Source organism: Pelophylax lessonae (assembly GCF_965119305.1).
Source record: "Pelophylax lessonae genome assembly, chromosome: 2".
NCBI lineage: Eukaryota > Metazoa > Chordata > Amphibia > Anura > Ranidae > Pelophylax > Pelophylax lessonae.
In genome coordinates, this window is record NC_138769.1 from 64,017,551 (window position 1) to 64,033,850 (window position 16,300).

At 44.4% G+C, this 16,300-nt stretch overlaps 1 protein-coding gene across 1 annotated transcript in view; it reads right to left on the reverse strand.

The window, feature by feature from the left end:
- HTR1F (5-hydroxytryptamine receptor 1F) overlaps window positions 1-15,332 on the reverse strand; it is a 445,099-nt gene extending 429,767 nt beyond the window's left edge. The window contains exon 1 of the mRNA XM_082244850.1: window positions 15,110-15,332. The gene's annotated coding sequence lies outside the window, so the exon portion shown is untranslated. The remainder of the gene's footprint in view (window positions 1-15,109) is intronic.
- Between the last annotated feature and the right edge of the window lie 968 nt (window positions 15,333-16,300).

The window sequence follows — 16,300 nt, forward strand, 5'->3', positions numbered from 1 at the left end:
CCCCCCAGACACTAAATACAAAAAATGACATGCCTGCCTAAAAAAATGCCCGATAAATGCCTGCAAGAGAAAAAGCCAGCCGCAGAGAAGCCGTATTCCTGAAAATATAAGAAAAATGCTGTTTTTTAGGGGTTCTGGACATGCTACAGAGCTGAAACTTGACAGGTACACTTTTGTGACCCCCCAGACACTAAATACAAAAAATGACATGCCTGCCTAAAAAAATGCCCGATAAATGCCTGCAAGAGAAAAAGCCAGCCGCAGAGAAGCCGTATTCCTGAAAATATAAGAAAAATGCTGTTTTTTAGGGGTTCTGGACATGCTACAGAGCTGAAACTTGACAGGTACACTTTTGTGACCCCCCAGACACTAAATACAAAAAATGACATGCCTGCCTAAAAAAATGCCCGATAAATGCCTGCAAGAGAAAAAGCCAGCCGCAGAGAAGCCGTATTCCTGAAAATATAAGAAAAATGCTGTTTTTTAGGGGTTCTGGACATGCTACAGAGCTGAAACTTGACAGGTACACTTTTTAGACCCCCCAGACACTAAATACAAAAAATGACATGCCTGCCTAAAAAAATGCCCGATAAATGCCTGCAAGAGAAAAAGCCAGCCGCAGAGAAGCCGTATTCCTGAAAATATAAGAAAAATGCTGTTTTTTAGGGGTTCTGGACATGCTACAGAGCTGAAACTTGACAGGTACACTTTTGTGACCCCCCAGACACTAAATACAAAAAATGACATGCCTGCCTATAAAAATGCCCGATAAATGCCTGCAAGAGAAAAAGCCAGCCGCAGAGAAGCCGTATTCCTGAAAATATAAGAAAAATGCTGTTTTTTAGGGGTTCTGGACATGCTACAGAGCTGAAACTTGACAGGTACACTTTTGTGACCCCCCAGACACTAAATACAAAAAATGACATGCCTGCCTAAAAAAATGCCCGATAAATGCCTGCAAGAGAAAAAGCCAGCCGCAGAGAAGCCATATTCCTGAAAATATAAGAAAAATGCTGTTTTTTAGGGGTTCTGGACATGCTACAGAGCTGAAACTTCACAGGTACACTTTTTAGACCCCCCAGATGCTAAATCCAAAGAAATTTTTTATTTTTATTTTTTTTTAATTTTTCCAATAATTGGCTCTCTATCAAAAAATTATAATTTTTAAGAACTTTTTTTTGCGTGATCCCTCTCCGGCATGCCACAGTCCAGGTGTTAGTCCCCTTGAAACAACTTTTCCATCACTATTGTGGCCAGAAAGAGTCCCTGTGTGTTTTAAAATTCGCCTGCCTATTGAAGTCTATGGCGGTTCGCCCGGTTCGCCGGTTCGCGAACATTTGCCGATGTTCGCGTTCGCCGTTCGCGAACCGCGAATTTTAGGTTCGCGACATCACTAATCACAAACGCCTATGGGATCAACACATGATGAGTACAAGCAGCACACAAACTCAAAGCCACCATCCTCCTCCTGGTCCAGCATCTTCAGCCACGTCAACCACTGCTGTCCTCCTTGCCCCCTCTCAACCACCCGCCACTCTGCCTCTCACCTTCAGCAGTTCCTGCTCATCTGCCCACAGTCAGGTGTCTGTCAAAGAAATGTTTGAGCGTAAGAAGTCACAGAGTCACCCCCTTGCCCGGCGTCTGACAGCTGACTTGCCGGAACTCTTAGCCCGCCAGCTTTTACCATAAAAGCTGGTGGAGTCTGAGGCCTTCAAAAAATTTGTAGCTATTGGGACACCGCAGTGGAAGGTACCCGGCCAAAAAAGTTTTTCACAAAAGGCAATCCCCAACCTGTACTCTATTGTGGAAAATGAAGTCATGGCATGTCTGGCACACAGTGTTGGGGCAAGGGTCCATCTGACCACTGATACCTGGTCTGCAAAGCATGGTCAGTGCAGGTATATCACGTACACTGCGCATTGGGAAAACCTGCTGATGGCTGCCAAGCATGGAATGCGTGGCTCTGCAGAGGAGTTGTGACACCGCCACGACTTGCAGGCAGGCCTGCTGCCACCTCCTCTACTCCTCCTACTCCATCCTCTTCGCTAACCTCCTCGGCTGAGTCCTCTTCTGCTGCTGCGTCTTGCTCCACATCAACTGCACCCCCCAGCTCCCCAGGGGCTATTCCACATCCCGGATACGACAGTGTCACGCAGTCTTGGGGTTGACTTGCCTGAAAGCAGAGAGTCACACCGGACCAGCATTCCTGTCCACTCTGAATGCACAGGTGGATCAGTGGCTGACCCCGCACCAACTGGAGATCGGCAAAGTGGTGTGTGACAACGGAAGCAATTTGTTGGCGGCATTGAATTTGGGCAAGTTGACACATGTGCCGTGCATGGGTCATGTGTTGAATCTGTTCGTACAACAATTTGTGCATAAGTACCCAGGGTTGCAGGACGTCCTCAAGCAGGCCAAGAAGGTGTGTGGCCATTTCAGGCGTTCCTACATGGCCATGGTGCACTCTTCCATTATTCAGCGGCGAAACAACATGCCAGTGAGGCGCTTGATTTGCGACAGCCCGACACGTTGGAATTCAAACCTCCTAGTGTTCGACCGCCTGCTCCAACAAGAAAAAACCGTCAACGAGTATTTGTATGACCGGGGTGCTAGGACAGCCTCTGCGGAGCTGGGTATTTTTTTGCCACATTACTGGACGCTCATGCGCAATGTCTGTAGGCTCATGTGTCCTTTTGAGGAGGTGACAAACCTAGTCAGTCGCACCGAAGGCACCATCAGCGACATCATCCCATTTGTTTTCTTCCTGGAGCGTGCCCTGCGAAGAGTGCTGGATCAGGCCATAGATGAGCGTGAAGAGGAAGAGTTGTGGTCACCATCACCACCAGAAACAGCCTTATCATCGCTTGCTGGACCTGAGGCAACGCTGGAAGAGGAGTCTGAGGAAGAGGAGTCAGAGGAGGAATGTGGCTTTGAGGAGGAGGAACACCAACCACAGCAGGCATTCCAGGGTGCTCGTTGTCACCTATCTGGTACCCGTGGTGTTGTACATGGCTGGGGGGAAGAACAGACCTTCAATGAGATCAGTGAGGACGAGGAATGGGATATGAGTAGCTCGGCATTCAACCTTGTGCAAATGGGGTCTTTCATGCTTTCATGCCTGTTGAGGGACCCTCGTATAAAAAGGCTGAAGGAGAACGACCTGTACTGGGTGGCCACGCTACTAGACCCCCGGTGTAAGCAGAAAGTGGCTGAAATGTTACCAAATTACCAGCAGTCGGAAAGGATGCAGCAGTTCCAAAACAAGTTAAAAAGTATGCTTTACACAGCGTATAAGGGTGATGTCACAGCACAATGGGAATCTAACAGGGGAAGAGTTGAAAGTAATCCTCCTCCTACCACGACCACGCCGGCAAGGACAGGACGTTTTACAGACGTGTTGTTGATGGAGGACATGCAGAGCTTTTTAAGTCCTACGCATCGCCACAGCCCTTCAGGGTCCACCCTCAGAGAATGACTCGACCGACAGGTAGCAGGCTACCTCACCTTAACTGCAGATATCGACACTCTGAGAAGCGATGAACCCCTTGACTACTGGGTGTGCAGGCTTGACCTGTGGCCTGAGCTATCCCAATTTTCGATAGAACTTCTGGCCTGCCCCGCTTCAAGTGTCCTGTCAAAAAGGACATCCGGGCACAGCAGGAGGTATTGTCACTGAGAAGAGAAGTCGCCTAGGTCAAAAAAGTCTAGATTACCTCACCTTTATTAAGATGAATGAGGCATGGATCCCAAAGGGACTGACAGTGGGGGATGCATTTGACTAAAAAAGGCCTGATGAGATGCCTTGGGCTAAAAATGTTCCACACGCTGCTGTATTTAATCTCTGCATGCCGGATGACTTGCGTGACTTCTCCGCCACCAACTAGGGTTCAAGCCGCAATGTTTTAGTGCACTTTCTGCCTTGAAAACATCAATTTTTCCGGCCGCTGCTACAGCAGCGGCTGCAACAATACCTGGTTTTTCAGGCATGTGTACATGCCTAATTTTTCTGGCCTCTGGTGCTGCACTGTGGCTGCAAAAACAAAACAAAAAGCACATACATGTGTCAATTCCCCTTCGTGATCGTTACTTTGTTGTGGTGAAGGGGCTTGCGTATCACAATGAAGCAATCACCTCTATGTGTGTGTTGGCAATGTTGGCACACCCCAGATGATAAGGTCGTTGCTTCATTGTGAACAGACCAAAGCAATCGACTGGATCATTAAAGGTGATCATTAAAGCCTACTAGGCCAACAATTGGCCCACACTGCAGAATCATTGTTTTCTGGGTCACTTAACTGTCACTGAACTACCTCAGCACGACCATAGACTTTAAAAAACCACCATCGCCTGCAATCTCCCAAACGTGCGCATGAGCACAGTCATCACTACAGCAAGATTGACGCATAGAGGAATAAAATTTATGTCATGAGTGTGTCAACTATTGACAACTCTTTGCAGTTGTCTAAAATCTATTCGATACACGTCACCTGATAGGGGATGTAACAGGGATTAAACTGATAAGAATAGTACTACTTAACACACCACTCATATAGGGTGGCACAGTACATTGCACGGCGCACACGCAGTGCCCCAAATTGGAAGTAAGAGGACCGTCCAACCATCTTTTTCCATCTCCCGGTTCCTAAAATCTATTCCATACACCGGTCCCTGATACTGGACAAAACAGAGATTAAACTGGTAAGAATTGATTTTTTTAATTAAAAAAAAAAAGAGGACAGCCTCTGCGTAGCTGGGTATTTTTTGGCCGCGTTACTGAACGCTCATGCACAATGGCTGTAGGCTCATGCGCCCTTTTGCGAATGGTGACAAACCTGGTCAGTCAAACCCAAGGCAACATCATCGACCTCATCCCATATGTGTTTTTTCTGGAGCGTGCCCTGCGAAGAGTGCTGGATCAGGCCATAGATGAGCATGAAGAGGAAGAGTTGTGGTCACCATCACCACCAGAAGCAGCCTTTTGTAACGCTCCTGCGTTTTCTGAAACAAGATGGATTTGCAGCTGCAGAAAAACTCCACTCAGTAGTCATGTAGAGATATGTTGAAATACCAATTCCAACTCCCAAGACTCATCACTGTGGTCTGTCTGATTCAGCATACAAATATACACACTCAATAAGATGTTCCTGGAGTGATAGATGTATATAGCAGTATAGTGGTGATGAGTTGAAGAGACAGGTATGAACAGTGACAAATAGGTGAACAGCACTTGAGAGAAATGTTCATGAGAGTATAGATGGTAACAGGTAGGATGCAGATAGGTTAGCAATCATGTATGGTAGTAGGTGGTAGGACAGCAGATGACATACAGGAGAGACTAACCCAGTGCAAGGATAGATGTTAGTAGGCTCAAGAGCTAGCAATCTAAAACAACAGTGCAGATGATAGTTACAGTCCTTAATATGCAGAGCTAGATAGTGTAAGCTTAGTAGGAAGGTTATGGAGGATTCCCCTGCGGGGTACTTATCACTAATAGCAAGCAGTAGTAGAGAGGTTCGGTATGAGCGAGTGATCCGGTAGCGGGATACAGGGATCAGCAGCGAGGTTCCGACAGCGAGGTACACTTGTAAGCATATGAGCTTCAAGGCAGGCCGAACGAACATGTGAGTGAGAACGCCGGCGGCCAAAACAGCCCCCCCGCGGCGCCCAGCGATGACAGCACCGGTCCCAAAGGTGCACGCGCACCTACCAGAAGAGAATGGTGGGACGGATACACTGAAGTGGAAAGTGGAACAAGGGCACCAGAGGTACCAGAACATTACACCTTGTCGTAGTCTATTGCTGGACCTGCGGCAATGCAGAGAGAGGAGTCTGAAGAAGAGGAGTCAGAGGAGGAAGGTGGCTTTGAGGAGGTGGAAGACCAACTACAGCAGGCGTCCCAGGGGGCTTGTTGTCACCTTTCGGGGACCCATGGTGTTGTACGTGGCTGGGTGGAGGAAGAGACCTTCAATGACGTCAGTGAGGACAAGGAATGGGACATGGCTAGCTTGGTATCAAACCTTGTGCAAATGGGGAGTTTGCGGTTGTGCAAATGGACTGTTTGTGGTTGTTTGCGGTGCGTTAAACGGGGAGTTTCATGCTTTTATGTATTTATGATTTTATGCTTATATTTATCACATCTAATTCATATATTTTGGTATATGTTATCATCCTATTTATTTGGTAAGAGGTTATCACCATCCCTGCGCTACTGAAATTCAAATGAAAAAGCCAGTTCCTGTTTTTTCTGGATGAATTTTATTTTTTATTATATTTACTCATTTAAGTAGCAGCAATTTGTGTTATTTGTGTTATTCTGTCAGGTTTGTGTTACCTGTATTTCCTAAAAAACAGTGGATTACAACATCGGCTATTAATTTAGTACAAGTAGTGATATTTATATATTTAATTTTTTCTCTGTAATATAATTGCAGTTGCCTGCCAGTGAGTGTCAGGCCCACAGACTGTACTGTGCCCACTGCAAATGGACTGTTTGCGGTTGTTTGCGGTGCGTTAAACGGGGAGTTAGGTCTGTCAGAGTTTGGTCTGTCACTGTGAAGCAGGCGTAACCCTTACACTACCTGATCGATACAACATCATACCTGATCGTATTCACACGCTGAATGTTTTAAAGCACGTTATTCCAAACAATTTAGGAATGTTAGGTGATTTATGCCCTTTATGGAAAACCCGACTCTGCGTCAACCACGTAATTCTCCATGGGAGTTTTGCCATGGATCCCCCTCCGGCATGCCACAGTCCAGGTGCTAGTCCCCTTGAAAAAACTTTTCCATCACTATTGTGGCCAGAAAGAGTCCCTGTGGGTTTTAAAATTCGCCTGCCTATTGAAGTCTATGGCGGTTCGCCCGGTTCGCACGGTTCGCGAACATTTGCGGAAGTTCATGTTCGCCGTTCGCGAACGGAAAATTTTATGTTTGCGACATTTCTAATGACCGCTTGGGCCTCCTCTGATTACCAGCATACAGTCATTTAGAGTACAGTTAAGACATTCATCCTTACTCACAATGGCTCATTTCTCAATACACAGGAAAGAGAAAGTATGTTTTAAAGCGCTCACAGGGGGTGCTACTCTCTATTGTGGCTGCTAGTAAAGGCAAATAGTCAGGCGGGGGTCAGACAAGGCACTGGTACTTTAACAAGCTGTTAGCTGGAGCAGCCTTGGGGGGGAGTAAGGTTCAGGTGCCTGGAAGCTGAGAATATTGGGTTGACCTCGGGTATGAGGAGGGAGGGGGGAGGGGAAATCCGGGTGTGGACAATCCACTGTTCTGTAGGTGGATGGGGGGGGGGGTTTCCAGGGTGGGCTGCACTCAGGGCTGCTCTCCGGGTGAGCGAAGCAGCTCAATGTTAACCATGAAAGAGAGGGGGGAAGAAAGCGCCAGTGGAGTGCAGTAAAACTGAAGTTTTATTAAAAAAAAAGGAAACAGGTAATGGTGACTCGGTGCTGGACTCACTTCTGTGCAGTCACTGTGGTGCCCTCCGTGGTATTGTCAGGAAGCTCGGTGCCTGCTCTAGGTCCTGGTGCGGTCCAATCGTCCAGGAGAAGTCCGGGGTCTCTCAGGCGACTTCCGGGTCGGATCGACTTAGGAGATGTAGAGCGCTGTGGAGGCTTCGTCCGGCTGCGTCTGACGTCACGGGAAGTCTGGGCTTTAGTGGGCGTATCCGGGCGTCACAACATGTTTCGGAGCATGTGCAACATGCCACTGGCGGGCATGCGCACTCCTTTGTCAAGTGTCACACGCCCACTAAAGCCCAGACTTCCCGTGACGTCAGACGCAGCCGGAAGAAGCCTCCACAGCGCTCTACATCTCCTAAGTCGATCCGACCCGGAAGTCGCCTGAGAGACCCCGGACTTCTCCCGGACGATTGGACCGCACCAGGACCTAGAGCAGGCACCGAGCTTCCTGACAATACCACGGAGGGCACCACAGTGACTGCACAGAAGTGAGTCCAGCACCGAGTCACCATTACCTGTTTCCTTTTTTTTTTTAATAAAACTTCAGTTTTACTGCACTCCACTGGCGCTTTCTTCCCCCCTCTCTTTCATTTCTCAATACACAGTCCAGGGGTATTGGTTTTTAGTATTTATTGTGGGACTTGGATGGGAGAAGGGAATAGTGGGATACTTCGACTGGAACTACATACATTGGATAAGGAAAACTCTCACTTGGCCTCACCAGGTTGCTTGTGGAAGCAGTCTCGCTGCTTAAACCATACTGCCACATGTATGGAAAGGGTTAAGTATCCTTGCTCTTTCTCCAGCAATAGACTTGGTGATCTACTTTATCTTTAGGATACTCTCTACATCACCTTTACTGATATCCATCCACTGACTCTTCTAGCTGCAGAAATGGCCCCCTGCAGGTCAGGCCCCTTGACACAGATCTGCAATCACTGTACTGCAGAATCAGATCCTTCCAGTGTCTCCCCTCCTATTTAGCTTTACAGGACCTCCGGGTTCAGTTCCTCTCTAGCTCTTTAGGCCCTCAGGTCAACCATCTGAGGCCATCTGCCATTGCTACAGAGGAGGAGGCAGCTATCCCCTCCCTCCGGGACTCCGCTCTCCAGCTGAAAGACCCCGAGCACATGTGCTCCTGGCATTTATACAGTATCCCAGCATGCACCAATGCATTTTTCTCTGACAAATAACCAGGGCTGTACCAAAGGCCCGTGCATTAGTTTGTCAGGTTTCCTCCCACTGTCCAATATGCCTCCCTATTTGACCAATATGAAAGACAGACTGAGTTGCACCTGAGAACATTGAGCAGACTTCACTAGCAGATCTTGCTCTCTGGTAGGCAGAGAACAATATAGATTTACCTGCAATCCCGCTGGTAAGCAGAAAGGATCAAAACTATACTCTCTCTCTGGCACCTACCTAGGAGGTTGCTACATAGAGTAGATGGATTGGCATCTCTTAAAGTAGAATTCCTGCCTAACACTTACTAATCTTAAAAATGTCCCCCTTCACCCTCCTGCTACATATGCAGACTAACCTGTGTAAAATAAGATCTGTATACTTACTGTATCTATTTCCAGCAGACTTTGATCTGGTCATGTGATCCGGCTTCCCTGTGGCAGCTTCAAGGGAGGGCCATCAATGACTGGGACATGGGAGCCTAAGGGTGATGTCACCACTCACCACTGGCAGACACAGGGGATCACGTGACAAGAATTTGACATGTAGTTTGGGACTACATGTCAAATCATCCTTATCGCTTTCCCCCACCCTCTTAGAACTAACTACAGTCATACACTGCAGGGGCAGGGATTGCATTCTAGGAACAGGTTCACACTTTCGACTTCAGGGGGCCTGTGCAGCTACCCTGTACACCTAGATAGGAGGGGCGGCAGGGGCAGCAGGGGCAGCATGTAGATAAATCACTCTCCTCCTTTTTTCTCCTCTAGCTGCAGGAGGAAAATGGAGGAGATTGGTCCCTCTGTATGCTGCCCCCCCCCCACTCCTCCTATCCAGTTTGTTTGTGTTCTGCTGTCTCTGGGCCCCTGTGTGCTCCCCTGGTCCCCGCCCACAGTGCTGCCCCCCCCCACTGTACTCCCTTCCCTCTCCTGCCGGCTGCTGCAGGGGAGGTGTCACAATAGAGAACCAGGAAGGGGGCGGTAAATATGTAATTTACCGGCTCCTTCCTTTTCTGAATGGACATAGTCATAGTCAGTGACATTATAAAAAATAAAATGATAAAAATAATACAATTAAAGTACCAAAAAAAAAAAGTAGTGACACCAGTGCATGAACTTTCAGGATCGCAAAGGTCACACTTGCGACTGTGCCCTGGCATTCCACCACTGTGGGGAGGACCCAAGATGGCAGAAAGGGGGCCCACTGCAGAAATTGTGAAAGGGTCCCATTGTGGGACCTTAATCAAGGCCCCCGCAACGAGAGTAAAGGGCCCCAGGATCAGTGGGAAGAGCCCCAGGCTTGAAAGGAAGGGCCCCATGGTGTCTTGCACCGGGGCCCTGAAGGTTCTAGTTACGCCTCTGGGAGCCACCCTAACAATGAAAGGAGAAAGAAAGACTTTACAACACTGAAAAGCAGCAAAAAATGTGAGTACTGACATTAGCAGTATAAATAGCACAAATAATAATTTAAAACGCAATATCATATTTGTTTAATAGGTAAGTGTATGTGAGTTTATCGATAACCTTTCCTTTAGCCATTCATTCATCAGCACAAGTCAAGCACCAGCACTAGGTCACCTACTGCAGCCTTTTTGTGAGGTATTACCATTAGGGCTCTTTCACACGGAGCGGACCGCATTGCGATCCGCTCCGGCACTTTTTTTTTTCACGGAGCGGGTGACATTTGTGTCATCCGCTCCGTATGTCCGCATATCATCCCATCCGTTTGCGGATGATATACAGACATAATGTATGTCTATGGGTATTGCGGATGTCAGCGGATGACACCGCTGACATACGATTTTGCATCCGTTCCGTTTTTTACACAGAACAAAAATAGGGTTCTAATCCGTTCCAAAAAGCGTAACAGAACTGAAAGGATGAAAATCGGATGTCAGCGGATAGTCATCCGCTGACATCCGCAATGCCATTGACATACATTATGTCAGTATATCATCCGCAAAAAAATAGGATGATATACGGACATGCGGAACGCCCGTGTGAAAGGGCCCTAACACTTCTATTCTTCTTTGCTAGAAAGAAAACAGCTTCTAAAACACATAAAATGCAACTATAAATGATATACATAGAATGGGACTAAAAAAGCAAAATTACACAACTGCACCATAAGATTTCATTCAAAATGCAAACGGCCCTTGGGATCCTTCCTCTCCAATCACTTTACAAATGCTTGTAGGAAGCAGAAAACAAGGGGCTGACCACACTAACCTTATAAGTGCTGAACGTGAGGTTGTGGAAAGCCCATGGAAACATTCAGATACGTGCATTTCTACAGGTTCAGTGTTTCAAGGTTTCCTACATAAGTCTGAAACAAGTTTGGTAATCCTGTCAAATTTCCCACAGACATCAGATTATTTAAAACTGTGATTACATTTATTTTTAAAGCAGTAAATTTGCTATCATAGACATTTATTGAGCTAGCCATTCACATTACAAGCTTATTGTACAAACTCCTTTAGATTCTAAACCACCATGAGATGCAAGTGCCTCACTGACTGGATAGACATTAAATAGATTGTTTACTTAGATCAGTTTTTCTCAGGCAGAGGTCTGTGGCACCATAGGGTCCCTTGATCTACCTCTTAAATACGTTCCCATTTACACCAATGATCTTTTAAGCTATCTGCAAAAGGGTGATTCTTCCCGCTGACTTCTAATGTAAGGAGCATTTGTATCACTAACCACCAATATAAGGTCCACTGACCACCAATGTAAGGAGCATTCTTATCACTGACCACCAATATAAGGTCCACTGACCACCAATGTAAGGAGCATTCTTATCACTGACCACCAATATAAGGTCCCCTGACCACCAATGTAAGGAGCATTCTTATCACTGACCACCAATATAAGGTCCACTGACCACCAATGTAAGGACCATTTGTATCACTGACCACCAATAAGGTCCATTCTTCTCACTGATGACCAACATAAGGAGCATTCCTCCAACTCACCACTGGTATAATGAGAATTCCTAATACTCACCACCATTGTAAGGTCTATTCTTCCTACTTTATTCATTTTGCACTTCCACACTTTACTTGTTATGAAATTGCATTTTTTTTATGTTTTTATATATTATTTATTTATTTGGTCGTATTTACACTATTGATGAAACGTTATTTATTGCATATTTACAGATGATAGCGCTGTCATAACACCTTATTAACCCATTCTTTTCACTGACTACCAATTTAGGATGTATTCTTCCCACTGATCACCAATGTAAGGAGCAATCTTATCACTGAACACCATTGTAAGGAACATTCTTCCCACTGATCACCAATGTAAGGAGCATTCTTCACACTGATCACCAATGTAAGGAACATTCTTCCCACTGATCACCAATGTAAGGAGCAATCTTATCACTGAACACCAATGTAAGGAACATTCTTCCCACTGATCACCAATGTAAGGAGCAATCTTATCACTGAACACCAATGTAAGGAGCATTCTTCCTTCTGATCACCAATGTAAGGAGCAATCTTATCACTGATCACCAACGTAAGGAGCATTCTTTCCACTGATCACCAATGTAAGGAGCATTCTTATCACTGATTACCAATTTAATGAGCATTCTTCCCACTTATCACCAATGTAAGGAGCATTCTTCCCACTGACCACCAATATAAGGAGCATTCTTATCACTGTTTACTAATGTAAGGAGGATTTTTATCACTGACTACCAATGTCAGGAGCATTCTTCCCACTTATCACCAATGTAAGGAGCATTCTTCCCACTTATCACCAATGTAAGGAGCATTCTTATCACTGAAAACCAATGTAAGGAGCATTCTTCCCATTGATCACCAAAGTAATGTGCATTCTTCCTACTGACCACCAATATAGGGCACATTCTTATCACTGATTACCAATGTAAGGAACATTATTCCTACTGACCCCCAATATAAGGAGCATTTTTCTCACTGATCACCAATGTAAGGAGCATTCTTCACACTGACCATCAATACAAGGTGCATTCTTATTAACGATCACCAATATAAGGAGCATTCTTCCCACTGACCATCAATGTAAGGATCATTCTTCCCACTAACCACCAAAATACGGTGCATTCTATCCACTGACCACCAATATAAGGTGCATTCTTATCACTGATCACCAACATTAGGAGCATTCTTATCACTGATCACCAATGTAAGGAGCATTCTTCCCACTGACCATCAATGTAAGGAGCATTCTTATCACTGATCACCAATGTAAGGAGCATTATTCCTACTGAGCCCCAATATAAGGTGCATTCTTCCCATTGATCACCAGTGTAGGAGCATTCTTATACAGATCACCAATGTAAGGAGCATTCTTCCCACTGAACACCAATGAAAGGAGCATTCTTATCACTGATCACCAATGTAAGGAGCATTCTTATCACTGATCACCAATGTAAGGAGCATTCTTATCACTGATCACCAATGTAAGGAGCATTCTTACCACTGATTACCAATATAAGGAGCATTCTTCCCACTGATCGCCAATGTAAGGAGCATTCTTCCCACTGATCACCAATGTAAGGAGCATTCTTATCACTGATCACCAATGTAAGGAGCATTCTTATCACTGATCACCAATGTAAGGAGCATTCTTATCACTGATCACCAATGTAAGGAGCATTCTTACCACTGATTACCAATATAAGGAGCATTCTTCCCACTGATCGCCAATGTAAGGAGCATTCTTCCCACTGACCATCAATGTAAGGAGCATTTTTATCACTGATCACCAATGTAAGGAGCATTCTTATTACTGATCACCAATGTAAGGAACATTATTCCTACTGACCCCCAATATAAGGAACACTCTTCCCACTGATCACCAATGTAAGAAGAATTCTTATCACTGATCACCAATGTAAGGAGCATTCTTATAACTGACCACCAATATAAGGTGTATTCTTCCCACTGATCACCGATATAATGAACAATCTTCTCACTGACCACCAATGTAAGGAGCAATACTTCCACTGATCACCAATGTAAGGAGAATTTGTTTAATTGACCACCAATTTAAAGAGCATGTTTATCACTGAGCACCAATGTGAAGAGCAACCTTATCACTGAACACCAAAATAAGGAGCATTCTTATCTGTGACCACCAATATAGGGAGTATTGCGACTTCTGACCATCACAATAATGTGCAGTGGGCTATAGAAGTAGTAATTATTAGCAGGGGTTCCCTGAGACCAGAAAGTTATATCAAAGGTTAAAATGCTTGAGAAGGACTGAGTCACTTCACAGTTGCTGACAACTGTACAGAGATTGTAATATATGTGGCAGCTTCATTTACATGCTGACTAAACAGATATAGACCCAATCGCATTCTAATGCAAAAGAAAAAAAAAATATTGGATTTGTAATGTGTGCAGAATGGGAGATTTTAGATTTTTTTAGGATTTAGAATGCAGCAAGATGATTCAGAACCATGGGGACACTTGTAGTGTATAATATACATATTATACACACACTACAAATAGAATCCTACTAATCCAACTGCACATCAAGATCATACATCACAAAAGAGTAGGTACCATAATCTCTCCACCGCTTACTGACAGCAGTTTTTCAAGCCCAACTTCAACTATCATTACAGACAGAAGTGACAGTACACATTTCTCTAGGTTCATCCAGGGATAGTAACTTCACATTCTAGGCATAGCCAGGGATAGTCCAATAATACAGCACTGCATAGTACAGTAAATAATAGTAGAATGATGCCCTTAATAGTGCATACTGAAACACTGGTAATACCTCAAACACAGCATAGGGATTCCCTCTTTCCTAAAAACATCAAATTAAAGTCTAAGCACGCCTGAGCAATACATGGAACAACCTCACAGCTCACAGAGCAAGCAACACAGAGGCTTAGTGGTTTGTATATCTGCCTTGCAGCACTGGGGACCTGGGTTTGCTTCCCTACTATGACAGCACCTGCATGGAGTTTGCATGTTCTCTCTGTGCTTGTTTGTACTTCCTGCCACATAAAAAGGACATGCCATTAGGATTATTGGCTCTAGTTGTGATATAGGGACCTTAAATTGTAAGCTCCTTGAAGGCAGGGACTGATGTAAATTAAACACATTATATAAATGAACACCCCAGAATAGAATAGAACTGAGCATTTTTTTGGGGAGTGATTTATTAAATCTATTACAAAAAAATGACATACAAATGGGATCTGGGACTAATGACAATGGTTTCCTGTGTTCTGGACAATTGTTCAGATGCTTCAGTTTGGTCCACTCTATGGGAAATATTCCCAAGACATGGAATGCGGTTGCTATTGGAAGCAGCTCCAGTTTCCATAGCTCACCCCATGTGTGAGACAACTTCTGAAAACTATTTAAAAAATGACAAGTGCTACTGTAAAATAATATACACATTAAAACAATGTGAGCAACCTACATAGAGAAAGTTGACTTACCTGTCCATAACTCCCACCTGGACAGCTCAGTTGTAATGTAATGGAACTTTCTGCTCATTTCATCCCAAAATGCAGAAGAGTTTGAATCTTATCCCTTATTAATCCATATGTGTGCTCGCAGAGAAGGACGTGTTCATTGTGACAACCCTTGGAGTACAATGTAAGGCAAATTATTGTAGAAGAGATAAGGCAGACCCAGCACACAGCCTCGCAGGCAACCCGACAGCTGAGTGTTCTCTATACTGTGCCAGCCACATTCCAGGAGCTGTGCGAGCATCACACCAGAGGGACACTGACACCTGCTGGACACTTTGTATATGAACACCAGTCTGTGACCTGCAGACTATTCTCTTCATGATTCCCAGTTCTTTACCTACAATACTAGAAATTCATTCTGCTTTTTTTTTTTTTTTTTTTTTTTTTTTTAGTTTAGAACTATTACCCATAAGACTGCACTAGTTTGTAAAGCTATAGAATAAATATAATATGTTTCTTTTAATGAAGACCAATACCAAACAAATATGATTTTTTTTTTTACAGTGCCAAAACAATGCCAGTCTTTAAAGATTTTTCAAATTCTTATTAAATAAACATTTAAAATCACATTAAAATTCCATTTTACTAAAATAGCAAGCATTGTTTTTATGTTTTTTTTTTTGTATATTTAAAGTACAGGTGCCTCTCATAAAATTAGAATATCATCAAAAAGTTCATTTATTTCAGTTATTCAATTCAAAAAGTGAAATTCCTATATTTTATATAAATGTGTTACACAAAGAGTGATATATTTCAAGCTTTTCTTTCTTTTAATTTAGATGATTATGGCTTACAGCTAGTGAAAACCCACAATTCTGTATCTCCGAAAATTAGAATATTACATAAGACCAATAAAAAAAAAAAAAAAAGGAATTTTATTATAGAAAAGTTGGCTTACTGAAAAGTGTGTCCATGTGTAGAATGCATTCAATAATTCAATATTTGGTTGGGGGCTTCTTTAGCATGGATTACTGCATCAATGCAATGTGGCATGAAGGCGACCACCCTGTGACACTGCTGAGGTGTTATGGAAGCCCAGGTTGATTTCATAGCAACCTTCAGCTCATCTGCATTGTTGGGTCTGGTGTCTCTCTTCTACCTCTTGACAATACCCCACAGATTCTCTATGGGGGTTAGGTCAGGCGAGTTTGCTGG